Source organism: Micromys minutus, assembly GCF_963924665.1.
Source record: "Micromys minutus genome assembly, chromosome: 30".
Taxonomy (NCBI): domain Eukaryota; kingdom Metazoa; phylum Chordata; class Mammalia; order Rodentia; family Muridae; genus Micromys; species Micromys minutus.
In genome coordinates this window covers 26,612,270-26,629,081 of record NC_137965.1, presented here as the reverse complement: position 1 = coordinate 26,629,081, position 16,812 = coordinate 26,612,270, and the positions used below count along the sequence as shown (strand labels likewise).

The 16,812-nt window shown below is 38.2% G+C and overlaps 1 pseudogene across 1 annotated transcript; it reads right to left on the bottom strand.

Moving 5' to 3' along the window:
- Nucleotides 1-15,658: 15,658 nt before the first annotated feature.
- Nucleotides 15,659-16,063, bottom strand: LOC308439732 (large ribosomal subunit protein eL32-like; annotated as a pseudogene). Its single transcript has one exon. The product of its transcript is annotated as a large ribosomal subunit protein eL32-like (transcript).
- Between the last annotated feature and the right edge of the window lie 749 nt (nucleotides 16,064-16,812).

Here is a 16,812-nt window from a genome sequence, read left to right as displayed (position 1 = left end):
ATGTAGATATGAATACACATATACATTGCTAAATATAACATGTTCAGCCTGTATCCTTCTAGGTATGCTGACTATGTGGTACTGAATAACACATTAAGGTGCTGTCACATGGAGAAGACTAATTCTCCAGTTTTCAGCATCTCTTAGTTGCCTATAGGTCTTTGTGTAAGGCTGAGGTCTCATGGGAGTTTCTGATCTACTTTGGCATATCTGTTTGCTGTCATCTTTGTTCGGCTCACATCTAGGTAATCATGTTAATGATACTTTATATGGGTATAGTTTCTGATGTTACTAGAAAACAATTTCACAGCAAACTCTGTGGTTCTTAGAATTTTTCCACCCCCTTTCCTGCTCGGGTGTGGGAGTGTTTTATAGATGTATCCACTGGGGCTAGGCTCCACAGCTCTCATTTTTGATTAGATTTCTGTAAAGGTCTCCATCTGTTGCACTGAGAAGTTTTTTTTTTTTTTTTGATGAGCTACTCAGATAAGAATGACCCTTACCTATAGATGCAAGGAAAAATGTTTAGAATATAAATAGAGATTATACTTGTTCAGTAACATTGTGGTTGCAGCTTCTCCTCCAAGATCCATGGATTCACTAGCCCTGAGTTGTTGGCTAGGTTTCTAGAACCAGACATAGTTTGCCTAGTGTTAAATGGATCATAACTTCAGTTAAAAAGTTGTTGGTTTGCAATCACATACACACACCTCTACTGCACAGTTAGGATTATTATGCCATTGTAGTTGTAATTCATATGCATCGCAGGTGAATAGGACTTTTGGCTATTTTCTTCCCTTATACAACATCTTCTGGTACCATGAAAACTCATCTTCATGAGAAGGCATTCAAGTCAATTTCAGCTCAGAAGCCTCTGGCCCCAATGTATGAAGTACCTGATATCTTCAGCAACAGGGACTTACCCTCCACTTTTTGATGTCAATCAAGGGCAATAGAAATGGGCTTTGTGTTTTAGAAGTCTTTGGAAAACTCTGACAACAACTCAAAAGAAGGCATCTTGTGTCTGGTATTGGGTTTTTTTTTTTAGTTTGATGCCCTTTGACTCCTAGAGAGAGAATTGCCAGCCCAGGTGGGAAATTTTTGTATACACAGAGTCATGTATATTTTAGGCAACTAGCAGGATCTTGGACGGAGGATGAGGGGACTAATCTGCTAATTGTTAGTTGTTACTGGAGTTGCCTAGCTGGAACATTAGAATGATTTATACTTTCTGTCATAAATGTTTGAACAAAATTCAATAAATATAGTTCCAGGACTCGACTTAGCACAACACAATCAGTAAATGTTAACTAATCTAGTTTCAAAAGAAGAGAGAAGCACTATGTGGGTGGCAGTACATATACCTATGTAATTTTAAGTTTTAACGTTTACATTTTCTGCTGGGACTTGAAGAATAGTTTACTTATATCAAATTAACTCTCATACCAATATAAACTTTGAGCAAGAAACTTTTAAGCAATTTGAATATACTCAACAAAATAAAGTATACACTGGAGATTACAAAAAGCTTGAAGAATAAGAGCAAAAGAGATTAGCAATAGATTCATTTGCTACACACACACACACACACACACACACACTCCCTAGTCTTTCATGGAGTCCAGCAATATAGAACCCGATGGAAACCAATAGCCCCAATTAGGATAATGAGAAGTAAGTTTAGCCATTAACAAAATTCTGAAAACAATGAATCTACAAAAGGAAAAATAAAATCTCTGCATTCTGCCTTTATTTGTTATCTTTTAAATAGCTGCATATATAATTCAAACCATAAGAAAGCAGCAGATAGATGGTGGAAATTTCATCAGTGACCCAGTCACAGTTGAAGACTTTGGAAGGAATTCAGACTTCCCATGAAAACACCAGAAAGTCCACAGCTTGAGCCTCTTCCTAGGATTTAGGATTCTATCTCAGTGTGTAAACAGCCTCAATCCAATCATCCATGTACTACCAAGAAACTAATAGAATGAAATTCAAAACCTATAAGAAAGAATAAAACAGAGTTTGTATACTTTATCATTCACCATATGCAAAATACAATGAAACAATGATAGACACTGGAAATCTGATCCATAACTGAGGGAAAGGACCATTGATGAAAGCACTTTCCAAATGGTCTGTTTGCACTAGCAGACAGGGGCTTTAAAGCAGTTGTTACAAACATGTTAAAGGATTTATAGAAGAGAACGTCAGAATGGGAAATCCTGGCAGAGGCATAAAAAGTATCAAGAAGTTTTGCCTACTTTTGAAAGGAGAGCTTGACTGGCAAACATGCCAACTAGTAAAACCGGAAAGGACATAAGGCATTTAGGTCAGTTATGTGGCGGTGCATCCCTACTTATGACCGCAGATCCATGTTTTGCTGATAATATTCTCTTTTTTAAAGCGTCTAGTGCCAATGCTTCAGGTTCTGTAGGTCAAGCCTATGCATAGATCCAGGCAGATAACAGCTACTAGCTTCAGATCAGGCAGGTGACTTCCATGCTTCCATAAGTGAATGAAATTAAATGTCAACCACGGTCTTATTAGATTATAACAGATCCATGTCTCCTTACATCCTTTCTATTTAGCCAAAACTACTACATCCATCTTCCCAATACTCGTTTTAATAATGAGAGAATCAGTGTGATATAAATGCCTTGTTCCTTTTATAAAATAACTCTCCCACAGAGCAGATTTCAAAAGACTTCCATATCTTCAGTATCATAAGGTTTTCTAAACAATTAATTCCCAGACAATTGGGCAAAAAGCCCAAGTTTCATTAGAAAGAGTGGCACCAGCTCTTAGCCAGGGGACCCTGAACATATGGGGGGACCAGGTGATCTACCTACTTTGCAATTATCCAAGAGTGCATGCCTGAAATTTAACTGACAATCCCCTGGGAGCTAGAAGTTGGTATCGTTGTGTTGAGGCTTTAGAATCATATTGATGCTCAAGTCTGACAACAAAATAGCTTCAAAAAATTATTCACTATGTGTAAAGGTTGACGATTTACACATTATCACATATCATAATACAATCCTATCATTCTCTGGAACTTCTGAGGTTGTCTTACAATACATTAACATAGTTCAATATGTTTTATCCAAGTACCATTTAAAGTTCACGCTTCCATTTGCAAAATAACATACAGTTGAGAAGAAAGCACCAGGGTTTGCCTTGACTTGTGCTTTTGTGATAGTAAGGCATGAGGAATTCTCATTTGGATGCCTAATAAGAGCAATAGAAACATGTGGATGTCTGAGAGGCAGAAGATCAGATAGTTTAGGTTGAATCCAGAGGCAACCAAAGTTAAGTTCCTTTTCCTTTCAATTAATCACTGAATGACACATCCTGTCATTGAAAAGTTAAGGTTCCTGGAGTCTTAGCCAAAGTTCCCAAACAAGTTGCTGTGGTGAAAAAAAATTGTCTGACCATTTCCTAAAAGCCATATAAAAATAACATGTATTAATAACTTAAGATTAACTACAGAATCACTTGAAAGGAAAAATGTTTAATGCTTTCTTTACAGGGCATATCCCATCCTTATCTGTTTTCGTCATTCAGGTCCACAGAGAATAAGCCTTGGATCTTCAGGGTGAATGCTGGTGAAGTCTTGGGAAAATATGTCATCTGTCAGTTTCAAGTACATTTCTAAAAACAGACCAAAAAAAGAAAAGAGAGTTTACCAGTTCAGTCCTGGCTATATGGCTTAGTGGGTACTGGCTGTTACCTCTAAGGTTAACAATCTAAACTTCATCACCAGCACCCTAATGGTAGCAGAGAACTGACTTCAGAGGGCTGTCCTTTGGCCTCCTCATACGTGTCATGGCACACATGTGTCTACACACACACACACACACACACAAACTATTAATTAAAATTTTTTATTAACTTAAAAAATCTCATATTAACAACTTAAATGAAAAGATATACTTAATGCTGAATCTAACATATTTCTTCATTTGTACAATGTCAAATTATTTAACCTCTAAAGATTGATCAGGATATGACATTTACATTGCTTACATCTATGAGAGGATTCCATTCCCCCACCCTAATTAGCATGAGTCTTACTGGAGAGCTATTAGTTGAATCGCTTCTTAATCAAAGGAAGATTCATAAGAAATTTTCCCTTGATCTCCCAGGAAGGTTACTGGCCTGTTCCAGCACAAGCTTTCTGATGGCCAAGAGTTCAGTAGGCAAACAGTAGGAGCTGCAGATATCCCCTTGAGTTATTCAAAAAGGAGTGGGCATTCTTTCTTAGTCAAGACTACTGCTGTTAGAAATTCATTATGTCTGTTGCCTAAGTGACTATTCTTGGCCAGCTTCTCTGTCTGCCCTCCAAATTTCCAGACCTGTCTGCGGCCAAGCTGACGGTAGTTTTAAATATATGGACACAAAATTTATCAGCTAATGTCAAGATAGTAACAATTAAGTGAATCAATTTTGGAATGAATTATGAAAAAGAACCGTGTTGTAAAATCAAAACAAAAAATTCTACAACATATAAGAAGAGGAAAGTGTTTTTCTCTTGTTCAAAATTTCACTGTATAAGTCTAGCAGTCTGGGTTTTTTTTTTCTTCCAGAAATACTACTGCTACCATTTTGCAACATTTTTATTAGTTCTTTGAGAATTTTATAAATGTGAAACCCCAACTCCTCCCCTTACCACCCTCTTCACCCTCCACCCAACTTTGAGGTTACTTATATTTTATTATTTTCCTGCCAGGTCCAATCTGTGTTGGTGTGTGGTCAACCTACCAGGGGCTTAGATCTTTAAAGAAACCTGACTCTCATTCCATTAACTATCAAGAGTCAATGGCTCCTTACTTAGCTAGCAATTGGATATTGTGTTCTTCCTTTTTATACTGGTTTTTTATCTCACTGGAACTCACGCAGGTCTTGTGCTTGCTTTCACAATCACTGCGAAATGTCACAAGTGTATTTGTCCTGCTTTATCTAGAAAATACTGTTTTGTGTCGTGCTATCAACTGCCTCTGAATTGAACCATTTTTCTGCCTCCTCTTCTATTAAATTCCCTGAGCCTTGGAGACAAGAGGAGAGGTATTAAATGTCCCATTTGGATCACTGGAAGTGGCAAGTTGGAGGTCTCTGTGTTAATTGCCAAAATTATAAGGAGAGGTCTCTCTTATGAGCATTCAGAGATCGGTATAAACTCATTAAGAGTCATTAATACTACATTGATTTAGCAAAATACTATTATTATTATTATTATTATTATTATTATTATTATAGACTATGAAATATCAAATTTATCAGTAAAGGCTCTTTATTTAGTAGTCTTCTTCAGAAATAAAAGGCCTAACAAGACATGCTCAATAATTTATTTCAGTACTTTAAAGGTATCTTTCTTTAGTTTGATGACATTCTTTATCTAGCTTGGGACAGACAAATCTTATTTCAGGCCCATGTATTAGTGTCTGCCATGGGTCTCATCTTAGAAAGTAAACCTTTGTCTCAGAAACCAGTTGGTTACTTATATGACATTTGTGCCATTTTTGTACCAGTAATTCTATCTTTTTGGGTCATTATTATATGTATCAGAGTTTAAAGCTAAGTGAGACCAAGGCTGACTTTTGTCCTCTGACTGTATGTTCAGTGTCTTCCTGCATCATAAATGCTATCCACTGCAAATGAACCTTCCAGGTGAGTACCAGATTGATAGCTCCAAATTTTTGTAATGAAGTCTGTAGCATCTTCAGCTATAGGGCCTTCTTGGGAGTTATAAAGTATAGACAGGAATATAGGTACCAGTTTGTGATGCGGGGAATGGGGTGAGGTTATAAAATATCATTGGCCAGAAACTTAAAAAAGAGGTAATCCGTTTCTGATACTTGGATTTTGTTTGTTAGAATGCTACTATTTTAAAAATATATAATAAAACATTTGATATTTTCAGAGTAGAAAAGAATCCACTGAATTAAAACTGAGATATAATAATAATGATAATGATAATAATAATAATATACACTTAAAAGTACATCATAGAACAAGAAAAAATTTCTTTCTAGAGAAAGTAGCCACTCCATGTGGCATTTGTAACTGGATAGGTCCAGTATGTGGGGGCATAGTACAGATGCCATTTAGAATGTATCTTTCATTCTATATGCTGTACATAGGTTTAAATGAAATATGATTTTTCTGTCCCAAGCTGGATACAGAATGTGGTAGAACTAAAGAAGGGTCCCTGTGAAGTACTGAGACAAGATTACAGAGGATATCATTTTAGGCCTATTATCTTCAAAAAGATGATTAAATTAATTTTGGAAAGGGATGTACATCTAAAAATCTGTGGGACACCTCTGCACTGAGTTATTTGAAGGGTTAAGTCTAGGAAGTAATGATCTACAAGGCCAAGCACACAAAAGCCTTTTTGGCAACAAAGTCAGTTGACCTGGGAAATATTTGAAGAATATTTATACTTTTGTGACAGTTTTCTATATCTTCTCGAAGTTGGGACTCAAAGAAAGGGAAGCAACTGGTCAAAAGTAAAAATTTAAAGTATTCTTAGCCCAACACACAGTACTTGAAATTTAACTATTAACATGACTCTGTAGAGTATTGGATGGACACTGCAGAAATGAGAAAACAGACTCTCAAAGGGATTAAATGACAAGCAGGCTCATTGGTTGAAATGGTACACAAAACGCTTAGAACCAAAATGTGTGTTTCTAATCTCCTGTCTTGTACATCACAGTACAACTGCACGCAGAGGAAAGAAGGGGAACAATTTAATTGTGATAAAATTTACTTCTCTCAAATGACAGACCTGAGACCCTACTACATGATAAATACAATGTACAATGTATTTTGTACATTGAAAAATATTATTAAAATATTCTCCTTTCTGGCTTTCAAAATCTTCCTAGGAAGAGATAATTTTATATAATGATATATACATGTATGAATAGATAGAGGTGATATCATTTATGAAGTATTATTAACATACATTAAGCATAGGTATTTTTTATAAACTTCACAATTTGTTTTAAAAACTCATAACTATGGGGTTTATTGTGAGAAAACTTAAAAATACATTTCCTAAACTTAGCTAGTGACAATAAGGGCTTCAACAATAAGTGATAAATGCTAACTGTGAACGTTCTTCTGAATGCCCTTATCCATTAACCCATTCAATGCTCACAACTCTCAATGGCTGCATTCAACTTATTTTAAGGGAAATAACATACTGTACGTAAGGTCGCACCACTAGTAAAACACAGACTCAGGATTCAAACTCAAGCAGAAAAATATAGTCTCATGGATCAAGCAGCCTCATAAATTATTAACTCCCAAATATCCATGAGCTTTACAGTTTAGTAGCTTTCCATCTCTTACTGAGTGAGCAAAGAAGGTAAGATAGCTGTGTTTTTGCATTTAGGGGAAAAAATGAAATACGTGCCCCTGTCGGCTTACTCTTCAGTTGTTTCCTTCAGGGGACTGACTGCATTTAGCAGCTGAGATTCCGAACTCCGGCCTATGATTTCAACCACAGGAACCCCAGCCCATGCTTGTGTCAGTAATAGGTGTCCAGCAGAAAGGCAAAGCAAGAATGCTCTGAGGCATAAGCATACTCAATACTGAATCAGGTTAATGCTGCTTAAATTCGACACACACCAATGTGATCATCAGAGCAACAGAGGAAGACTCCATTTCCTCAAACATAAAAATTGCTACTTTGCTGGAAATCTGTTAAAGGGTCGCCACTGATATTTTACTTTGACATTAAACCCTGAAACCATATCCTTGGGTCTTTGTACTCTGAAGCAAGCCAATTAGAGCAAACAAATAATTAGTACCATCACGTATGCTCTATTTTTCTTAATGAAATATAATACATTGTACTTGGGTTCATGCCTTAAGTGAATCTACTGATTAAAACAAAATATTCTATCACGCAGACATAGTACAATGTCATGTGAGTCCTCGCTTTTCTCTTTCAGAAGAGCAGGAGACAGTGAATGCTATCTCATTTAAGCAATTATTGATTCAATCCTTTTTCCTGCTTATAGACTGAAGAAATACTTGATAAGCACTAATATTCAGCAGTGAATGAGTCCTAAGATTTACATCGTTTTGCTTTCACTTCTAAACTGATTTCCAAGGGTAGACACACCTATGATTTTGTGCTGTCCTTTGTAGGCATAAATATCTCTGTAAGCAACAATTTCGAACCTATTTCATTTGCTCACATCACCCAACAACTGTAGAAGAATCTGCTGTATAAAGAACTTGAATCATCTAATATATAAAAAGAACTAAAGAAGTTAGACTGAACAAAATAACCCTATTTTAAAATGGGGTGCAAAGCTAAACAAAGAATTCTCAACTGAGGAATATTGAATGACTGAGAAGCACCGAAAGAAATGTTCACCATCCCTAGTCATCAGCGAAATGTAAATCAAAACAACCCTGAGATTCCACCTCACACCATCCAGAAAGGCCAAGATCAAAAACTCAGGTGACAGCAGATGCCGGCGAAGATTCGGAGAAAAAAGAACACTCCTCCATTGTTGTTGAGATTGTGAAGTGGTACAACCACTCTGAAAATAAGTCTGGAAGTTCCTCAGAAAATTGGAGATAGTGCTACAAAGGACCCATCTATACCACTCCTGGCCATATACCCAAAAGATGTTCCAACATATAACAAGGACACATGCTCCACCATGTTCATAACATCCTTATTTATAATAGCCAGAAGCTGGAAAGAACCAGATGTCCTTCAGCAGAGGAATGGGTACAGAAATTTTGGTACATTTACACAATGGAGTACTACTCAGCTAGTAGAAACAATGACTTCATGAAATTTCCAGGCAACTGGATGGAACTAAAGAATATCATCCTGAGTGAGGTAACCCAGTCACAAAAAAAAACAAAAAACAACAACAACAAAAAAAAAAACACACATGGTATGCCCTCACTGACAAGCGGATACTATCCCAAAAAGCTCTAAATAACCAAGAAATAATTCACAGTCCTTATGAAGCTCAAAAGGAAGGAAGGCCAGAATGTGGATGCCTCAGTCCTTCTTAGAAAGGAGAACAAAAGAGTCATGGTAGGAAATACAGGGACAAATAGAGGAGCAGGAATTGAAGAAAAGATCACTTGGAGACTGCTTCACCTGGGGATCCACCCCATATGCAGCTACCAAACTCAAGCATAATTGATGATGCCAAGAAGTGTTTGCTGGCAGGAGTCAGATATAGATGCCCACACAGAACACAGATACAGTTGAGGATGCTTGTAGCTAAACATCAGTCTGAACAAAAATATTCACAGGAGGAAATTCAGAGATAAAGTTTGAAGCAGAGACTGAAGCAAAGGCCATCCAGAGACTTTCCTCCCTGGAATTCAACCCAAATGCAGTAACTAAAACCAGTCACTATGGCTGATACCAAGAAGTGTATGCTGACAGGAGCCTGATATGGATGTCTCCTGAGAGGCTCTGCCAGAGCCTTACTGATACAGACGAGCAGCTAACCATCAGACTGAGCATAAGGACCCCAATGGAGCAGTTAGAGAAAAAACTGAAGCATCTGAAGGGGGTGCAACCCCATACGATGAACAATATTAACCAACCAGAGCCCCCCTCAGAGCTCTCAGGGACCAAACTGCCAACCAAGGGGTGTGCAGAGACGGACCCATGGCTCCAGCTGCATATGTAGCAAAAACTGGCACTGCCTGGCATCAATAGGAGGAGGGACCTTGTTCCTGTGAAGGCTCGATTCCCCAGTGGAGGGGAATGCCAGGGCACTGAGGTGGGAGTGGGTAGGTTCATGATGTCAGATCCTCATAAAAGCAAGGGGAGGGGGTAACTTGGAAAGGGGATAACATTTGAAATGTAATTACATAAAATATCCAACAAAATAAAATAAAAAACTTGAATCATAAAGCCCTTTAATTTAATTATCAACATCTTAACATAAAGAAAAATTTTAAAGAAATATACAAGTGGTTCTTTAGAAAACACAACTCCTAGAGGTAACTTCAGTCTTATCTTATTATTAAAAGATAATCTTAGTTCTTAGCTAGTGTCTATCTAACCAAAATTCTGATCTTTGCTGATGTGCCCACTGCAGAGCTTAAGAAATATCAGACTTGACTTGCTGACTGCAATGTTGAACCAGTTATGCCATAAGAGGTTTGTAATGCTAGGAGGTTAGCTTTAGAAGTTAGCTTTTAATTCCACCCAAGATATGAAAGCAGTAACTGTGTATCAAACAACCAGAACACTGGACAAACCATATGAAGAGCAGTGACCCCTGAAAGACGGGAAGAATGTAGTAACCATTACTGCTGCAGACGCCTCTTGGTGAGCGAGCATCACAAATTTGCCCTATAAGAGCAGAATGACTTGATTGGGCCCTGCAGCATCTCACGGTGTTAAGGTAAAGCTGAGAATATGGAAATAGAAAGCAATCTAGAATACGAAAGTTAGAGTGTCCCAGCAACGGAGAAGCTGAGAGAAAGTTGCTCCCATTTTCTCTCACTCTGAACTACCAGTGGCTCTGGTAAGCACCACATTTTATTCACAAGCTAAAATTGTGAAGTTCTACATACATCTACTCTTAATATAGTGAAGAGACAAAAACTTTGCTTTCAGAAACAATGAGTAAGAGATCTTAGAATGCTAATCCTCCGTACTATAAACTGTATACTTTAACAGTATAGGCAAAAAACCCATACACATAAAATAAAAATAATTTTTTAAAGGAAGGAAGAAAGGAAGAGAGAGCAATAGAGAAGAGAGGGGAATGGAGGAAGGAAGGAAGAGAAGGGAAGGGAAGAGAGTGAGGGGAGAAGGAAGACAGGGAAAGGGAGGAGAGAGGGAAGGAGAGGGGAGGAGAGGGAAGGGGAGGGGAGGGGATGGGAGGGGAAGGGAGGGGATGGAAAAGGTATAGTTGCACAGACCCAAGGGCAGGTACAATCTTCTGAGGACTCCAAATTCTGGGTACCGCTGTGCTGAGGTGCTATTGGCTGTTAATAATAGCTGCTGCTGGGTATTGAAGAGACTTTTGTCAGCCGTGGTCACTGGCAAGTTTCCTGTTCCTATAAATAACCTCTCACTCATGCTCATATAAAGTGACTTTCAAGCTCACTGAGGATGGGACAAGGTGTGGTTGTAGGTAAGCATAATGAAAGGTCATTATATACATATACACGATGTCCCATAAGTCCTCTTACAGTGCCCAATAAAACAAACTACAGACTATTTCTTTTACCTCTGAAATGCTAGTGTCTATAGGAGATCCTGCAACAGTGAACCAGTTGAACACTGGTCTGTTTTATACTAGACAGCAATGTAAGTTGAGGTTGTAATATGTAAGTAGTGGAATCTTGTCTTAAAATTCATTCAGAGTTCCGTCATGGTGACCACTGATGAAGAGTTCTTCTTTCCCTTCTGAGTGGACCGATCCAGCTACCCTCCATGACTGGATCAGGAGCCTATACACCACTGATGCATCAGCTGTCTGTCCGGGCTCACTTCTGCTGAATAGAAAGCGAGTTGGAATTAGTTCTATTCCACAATGGCTAAAAATCATATTAATGATGATGACAGGATATTGAAAAGCAATGGCTTCTGGCATGGAACACACTGCAAACTAGAGCAAGGAAGTATTTGAGAAGCAGCATAGGTACAGCAACTGAAAAACAGTCGGCAAATGATGACAAGTCACAGCAGCAAATCTCAGGGTGAGGAAGCCTGGGAGATGTGTGACATTTTATAAGCAAGCTTTGCCTAAAAATACATGTTTTAGAAACATTATCATAAAGGGGAATACTTGGTTATCTCAGGTTTTACTAATTGTTGATGTTTCCTATACTCACATGTAGGATTCTAATGTACAACATTTAGAACCTAGAAAAATGTCATTTATACATATTTATGAACTTTTACTACATGATCTAAAAGGCTGTTGGGCTCTTTTAAGGTCATCTTTATAAGGCTTCTTTATCCCTTAGCTCTCAGGGGCAGAGCATTGGTTTCATCAGTCTCCATGGTTTGTGGCAACTTATCAACACTGAGCTGTTTAAAAAGAAAAGAAGTCCCCCTTACTTAGTCCCTTCTATTCCTGTGCCTCCCTGTCGTCTCTACTCACTTGCTAGACAGATAACCCATTCTGATCATTTCCACGTGTTGTTTCATAAACTATGGGAGTTTGTCGAATAAATGAACTCAAACAGTGTATCTAGACATATATAGGTATGGTATATTTGTATTCAGGTTATAGGTTTAAGTCCAATACTGAGATTCTTATTTTATCTTAATGATTTCTTACTTATTTATTCACATACCCACATGGGAAATATGTCTGTATTTTCCACGTGGGTATGATTGTTCTAGCCAGTGATGTACCATATTCTCCTCCCTCCCCCCATAGTCTCTCCTCTTCTGGTTGTGGTAGGTTCAACTCATGACACCACAACTACTGTGGTCATGAGCATTGTCCCCGAATGGATCTGTGTGGGACTCTAGGTTATTTATTAACGAAAAGAATTTTCCGTAATAAGTAGAAGCAGAAGACTGGGGACATGGCTCATGAGTTAAAATCACTTGTTCCTGCAAAGGACTTAGCTTCAGCCCCAGCACTAGTGTGGCACACAGCCATCCATAACTCCAATAACAGGATGGAACTCCCTCTTCTGACTTTCAAAGGCATCCGGCATGCACGTTTTGCACATTCACATACTGGGAAAAATATCCATGCAAATAAAGATAAGTAAAATGTAGAGGAATGCAGTGGGGGTATTTTAAGTAGGTCAGCCTGGTGGCTCTTCTGACTGGCTTATCAGTTTGATTTCCTACCAAAAACACGCCCAGTCTCTATATGTCAGCAATGCCGTCCTCAGCTGGCGTTTCCCATCCACTTGTTCCAGGAAGATATTGACAGTCTTATGGTTTGCATTTCCAGCACCTGAAATGATATGGACACCTCTCTGTTAGTTTTTTAACCTGCCTTGTATGCATTGCTATCTCTGCTGGATTTTCTGTCCAGGGTTTTACATCTTCCCTTATTTTGGCATTGTGATATCTGCTAATTACTTTTTTCTGTGATCTTCTTCACTAAACACGTTCTTAACTGTGATGAAAATATGATCAGCTATCCTCTTATTCTTTATAATTTAAAGGCACTTTAAACTTGAAATTCATTTTCCCATACAACTGAATAAAATGCTCCCGTGTATTTTTCCTCTATCGCCTTTCGTTATAATTGAGCTTTGTTTTGATTGTTTGTGCCAGGCTGATCTTGAACTCTCAACCTCTTGAACTTGAGAGTCTGAGGATTGCAAATGTGCAACCACTGCAGCCCAGTGTTCTATTACTCACGGCGGTCATTTTTGATGTAGGCATTTTAATAGGAAGTACAGAGCAAAGCATAAAATACTAATATAATTAATAGTCTGTTCTTTCCTGCTGGGTTGTGTCCTTGCTTCTTTCTTTGTAAAATCAAAAGAACCACTGGCTTCTCCCACTAGGGCCAACATGAGATTAAATTAATAATCCTGCAATTTTGTGACATCTATATTTCCAGTTCAAAGGAGCTGATTCCTTAACATGCCAGTGTTCCTATGATTAGATCAAATGTTTGGGGTCCAAATGTATATCAAGTGATGTGTCTGCACCTTCACATATAAAACCCCCAGTGAGCACCTTCAGTGCCCAGTTTGCCTCTGCTCATCTAAGCAAATTTCTAGGCCCAGTTCTCCAAATGAAGTTTACCTCTCCTCGCAAGGTTTCCAAAGAATGATGGCCTCTCCTCAAAGACATAAAACAATGAAAGAAAGCTGAGCTTTGCTGCTTTTATCTTTATAAAACGTATTTTCTACATAGTCTGCACTCAGTAATTATTTCTACATTTTCTTACTTTTACTTCTTTAAAAAAAAACTCTGATGATAAGTCTCAAATGCATATTTTTAATGAAAAAGTCCACAAATTCTAATTTCATATATTATTTCCGGACCAAAAGAAAAGGACTAGAAAGGCTGTGTCTCAGAAGCTGCTGCCAGTGACACAAAGGACCGCACCAGTGCCTTTCCTGCCTCTACCCAGATGGTTTCTCATGTATGACACTGAAAAATTAACTTTCAAATTACACTTCCCATTGTTTTGTCGCTTCCTGAAACCTCAGAGATGCAGCTGCAATTATAGAGGTATCCTCAGATTTCCATCAAACCTAAGGAGGAATCTGGAGATAATGAACCCCTTAGTAATGAAGAAGTGCATTTGCACAATAACCGTGTTGCAAAGGCCGCATTACTACACTATATTACTGTCCAACACTATTAGACCAGCGAAATGACTAGGACTATGATAGAAAGATGCTGTTTGGTTTTCTAATTACTTTAGAGAATGCCTCCTGAGCCCAGCCTCACAGGCTTTGCTTCTGAATCATCTGCAGCTCATGCAGCCTCTTATGCATTATACATGATACCCATATGGCCATTGGAGATGGAAGGTCTCTGGAGAGGGGTTTCATAGCATCCTCTTCCCTGCAGGAAGAAGAAAAGTGAGAAAACAACAAAGAAGGCGGAAACTGGGAACAGAGTAGGGAGGGAAAGAAGATGGCTAGGTAACACTGAAACTCAGACAAAGGTGAGTCAAATCAATAAACACATGTATTTCGAAAGAGCAAAAGACAGGATTTCGATGCTGAGAACTGTCATATACATGAGGCGAGGGAATGCTTCTTGCTCATTGTCTGCATCTGATTGTTCTTCAGAGCTCGCAGTGGCTCAAAATATACCAATATACTACAGCATATGAACAGTTACATTAATTGAAACTACAAGGAAGGAGAAAGGAAGGGGGAGGAGGGAGGGACAGAGGGATGGGGAAGAACAAAAGGAGGGAGAAATGGAAGGGAGGAGGGAAAAGAGAGGGAAAGAAGAAAGGGAGATATGAAGGGAAAAATGAAGGGAGGGAGCGAGGGAGGGAGGAAAGTAGGGAAGGAGGGAGAAGGAATGAAAGCATGGGCTTCATTTTCAGAATTCTGCTTTATATTTTTACATAAACTCATGAGATCTCCTAAGCGAGGGTGGTCTCTGCCATTTCTAATGAGTAGCTCCTTCCTATCATTTACTAAGGTAAGGACGTTCACTGGGAACTAGAGAGAGGACTGCGGTCAATCTCAGCACCTACATGATGATTCACAATAATCTAGAACTCCAGTTCACGGAATTTGACCTCTGCACACTTCAAGCACATGCACAGTGTACATGCATACAGGCAAGCAAATAAAATAAAATAAATAAGTCTAACTTAAAAGTTTTTACAGAAAAGGAAGCCTGGGTTTTTTGCCAAACAGATCTAATCATCTGGCAATATTTTCTTAGCTTTGATTAAATATAGGCAATGTGTCTTAAAATAAAGTATAGAAACTCTCTGATATGCTCAGAATCTCTCTGGAGCATGGTACACAAGAAACCATAGAAATAATTCCTCCAAACATTCTTGCATTATATCTATACTTTATACAAGTCACAACAGTTGTACCCATTTCTGTTTCTTTATCCTAGAACTTGGGATTATTCAGATTCACTTGATTGATTGATTGATTGATTGATTGATTGACTGATTGATTGATTGCAGCTTTGTGGTTTTATATGAACACAAACCAGCACACAAGCCATCTACTCATTTTCTTCGCTCGCAGCCTGACTCTGGGATTGGTGACTCTGAGGGCCAGCTGTGCTGCTCTCTACGATGGCTTTTCGGTTCTTAGAGGACACATTGTGAGCGATCTCAGCACAGTCCGATTTGTTGCACATCAGCAGCACTGACAGATCCTGGACACTGTGGACCAGAAACTTCTGGAAGCCGCTGGGCAGCATGTGCTTGGTTTTCTTGTTACCGCCATAACCAATGTTGGACATCAGGATCGGGCCCTTGAATCTTCTCCTCACCCTGTTGTCGCTGCCTCTGGATTTGTGCCAGATTCGCTCGACTTTCACATATCGGTCTGATTGGTGCCTAATGAACTCCATGGTCCTCTTTTTGACAATCTTGGGTTTCACCAGAGGCCGGAGAGCAGCCATGATGCCGCAAAATAGTTGGCGTCGCTTGACTTTAAAGACTACCTGTTATAATAATCTCAAATAACAACTGAGCATCAAGCCGGTTCAGGAATGAAGCTAAGACTCAAACGTTATTATTTTTTTCTATAAATAAAACTATTAAATTTGTGTTCATATTATTCTCATTATTTTCAACTTACAAGAGAGAAAATAAGTCTCATACATTTTCATTCTTGTAATCAATTCTGATACATTTATTTAGAGTGTGTTTGTGCACACACGCACATGTACCTGTGATAGAATACCTATGAAATCAGGAGATAACCTTTGAGTCCTGTCCTTTCAAAATAAATGTCCTCCTGTTCTTTCAAAATAAATGTCCTAGAGAGTGGACTCATGTTATTATGCTTGGAGGCAACTGCCTCTATAATTATAATTTTTAAATGAAAATAAGCATTTTATTTTTGTTCTTGTAACTGTATTGGTAAATTAATGCAACTTTTTTTTCATGAATCATCTTGCCCAGAGAAATATGCACAGTATTGAAACTTATAGGTCCTTTATTGGTTGCTTTTCTTTTCTTAGGAAAAAGGGTAAACTAAGTAACCCCATAAAACTAGGACTAGTAATATTAATAACATTCTAACCAATTGAGCTATTGGATGTCATACTGCTCTCATATTTATTTTCAAAACCTTCCTAGACATCATACTACATTGTTTTTCAAATATAAATGTTAATTTTCCAATTAAATATTTACCATATTAAAA